The following is a 2,863-nucleotide window of genomic DNA, read 5'->3' as shown; positions in this document are numbered from 1 at the left end:
AATTCGGGTGTTCCGTTTGTTAGGACCTGACTCCCAGAGGGCTGTTATGCCATTGTAGGTTTAGAGACGCGGTGGTCCACAGTTGACTTCCGTGGTAGGCACAGCGCGCTATTAGACCCCTTGTTCGATTCTCAGTAAGGCATAGGTATTTGTGTTTGTCCTGAATGATAAGGAAGAGAGTTTAGTAAATCTCATATGAGATTGAAAAGAGAATGACAGGGAAAACTACCGGTTGAGAGGTTTTGCTGTCGGTGTGGCGCTCCACTGCGACTCGAGAGAGTCAGGTTCGATTCCACGGGTGGATGATTACGTGTGAGGAATTTTCCAAGCAATGTTTCTGCATCCAGCGGCTCTGGTATTCGCTCAGCCACCAATAAATGGGTTGGTAGGGGTGTGCGGGATCCCGAAAAGTCGGGACCGGGAAAAAAATCCCGTCCCTAACCCGAATTCGAGAAATGACTTCCCGACTTTTCGGGATTCGAGCAGTAAGTTCTGCAATGTAAGTTTCTGTAACTTATCGGTAATTGTTTGTTTTTATTCTAGAAATGCAAAAGCAATCACTTAAAGTGAAAATGACGTGTAGAATTCGAGACTTCCAGAGCTTCGGAAAATTTCGAACATTTTTCGTCCCGAATTTCGGGATTTAAAAAAAATTCCCGTCCCGACCCAAAAAATTCTGTCCCGGACACCCCTAGTACCTGGAGACAAGCCTGGCGGGTAAAGGCGTCAGGAGCATGATGCCGATCACATCACCTCCATATGCCTTCGAGATTGCGAATGGAACACATTACGATGGTTTAACTTTGCCCCGCCACCAAATAAGTGCGCTCTTACTCGTGGCCTACTGGGCCTACAAGCCTAAATCCGGCCCTTCCCACCCACCCCACCACATTACTTTTCACCCTTCTTTATTCCACTTTAGCTACTCATTCCTCCTTGTTTCTTTCACGTCATGCCATTTCTGTATTTCGAACTCTACTCGCCGAACGTACCGTAAACATTTCCGTGTTCTGCCTCCAAGTCAGAAATAGTTTCGAAAGACATTCGTCAAAGCTTTGTCATTTCCTCTCGCCTGGAACGGCTACAATGTTCAGGAAACCAGGAAAACTCCTCTACGCTTCCTCCTGTCTTTGGATCATCGACTCCTTTTAATGAGACGATGGCGTGGAAACTGAAGGGTCATTTGGGGGGGGGAGAAAGTCAGACGCTTCTTTATCTTCTTTTCATCAGTTGAGGTGTTGTAACGGCTGCTCTTTAAAAATAACCTTATCCACTATTTTCCGGGATATATTAAGGTTCATTGGTCGACGTGATGGGGGTGTTAATTCAGAAGGAAGAACTTAGGTGGATTTCTGAGAAGGTTACTACTTACAAGGGAGGTTATTTAAGTGTCCTCCATGAAACTTGGCAGGTGTATAGAAGAGCCCAAAGGAAGAAGTAGTGTTTTTGTTTTTCAGCTAAAAACACGGTTTTCGGGGGCAACCCCCCTCAAATGTCAAGATGAGGAGAAATTGAAGTGGGGATCTGACCCCGAAACCACGTAAATATGGCATAGGAAGAAACAGCGGGCATAGGGGCCCTCTATACACCTGCCAAATTTCATGGAAATCGAAGGGGGACACAGGGGTCAGATCCCCACGTCAATTTGTCCTCATCTTGACATTAGAGGCGCGTTTTGCCCCCTAAAACCGTTTATTAGCCGAAAAAAAAAACATATCTCTTCCTTTGTGCCCCTCTATACACCTGCCAAGTTTCATGAAAATCGGAGGGGGACACAGGGGTCAAATGCCCACTTCAATTTGTCCTCGTTTTGACATTTGAGAGGGTGTTTGCCCCTAAAACAGTTTTTTTAGCTGAAACAAAAAAACACTTATTTCATCCCTTGGGCCTCTCTATGCACCTGCCAAGTTTCATGGAAATCGGAGGGGGACACTTAGATAACCTCCCTTGTTACAAGCCGAACGGTCAAAAATATATATTCCTAGTATCAGCCGCGAAAGCTTGATACAGCCGAGAGAAAGAGAGAGAAGAGAGAGAGAGAGAGAGAGAGAGAGAGAGAGAGAGAGAGAGAGAGAGAGAGAGAGAGAGAGAAGCAATAAAGATGCATTCTTTCTTTCTTCGTATCTCGTTTTATCTCTTTCCTCTGTGTGTCCCTTTCTTTTTCTCTTTCATTTTCCAGCGTTTATTTCTCTTTCTTTCTTTTTCTCAATCCATTTCATTCAAATGGAATACCAGCCCAGGAATTTTAAAACTTTATAACTTTTCCATTGTTCTATTTCCCTCTCATTCCCTCTTCTTTTTTAGTTATTATCTGTCTTTCCTTACTCTCCCTTTATTCCTTTTCTACCACTCTTTCTTTCTTTAGTTCTCCCTTTCTTTCTCTTTCTATCTTTATTCCTATCTTCCTTCCTTTAGTTATTTTCCCTCTTTCTTTCTCTTTTCTACAACTCTTTTCTTTTTCTTTTCCCTCTTTCTTTTTCTCTTCTCTTTCTTTTTTTGCTTTTTCTTATTTGTTCATCTCCTATTTCTTTTCTTTCCTTTTCTATCTCTTATTTCGTCTTTCTTTATTTCATTCTTCTTTCCCTCTCTCTCTTTTCCTTTCTTTTCTCGCTTGAAAGGTTTTTAACCTATTTTATGCAAATGGAATACCAGCCCAGCAGCTTTAAAATTTCCTTCTTTCTTTATCTGTTTCCCTTTTCTGATCTTCTCTCTCTTCCTGTCTATCTCTTTCCTTCTTGAAAGGTTTTTGTTACCAGCCCAGCAACTGCAAAACTTTAAATTCACACCATTTAGCTCGCTAGTCTCACTCGAAACTTTTCTAATTTCCTTCTGTATCTCATTTATCTGCATATTTTCCTTTCTT

At 42.4% G+C, this 2,863-nt stretch overlaps 1 pseudogene; it reads right to left on the bottom strand.

Moving 5' to 3' along the window:
- Positions 1-2,411: 2,411 nt before the first annotated feature.
- LOC145978146 (uncharacterized) overlaps positions 2,412-2,863 on the bottom strand; it is a 7,973-nt pseudogene continuing 7,521 nt past the window's right edge.

The sequence above is a fragment of the Lepisma saccharinum genome, chromosome 24, assembly GCF_977018435.1.
Source record: "Lepisma saccharinum chromosome 24, izLepSacc3.1, whole genome shotgun sequence".
NCBI lineage: Eukaryota > Metazoa > Arthropoda > Insecta > Zygentoma > Lepismatidae > Lepisma > Lepisma saccharinum.
Note: the sequence above shows the minus strand (reverse complement) of the source record. Positions and strands in the feature narration are given on the sequence as shown.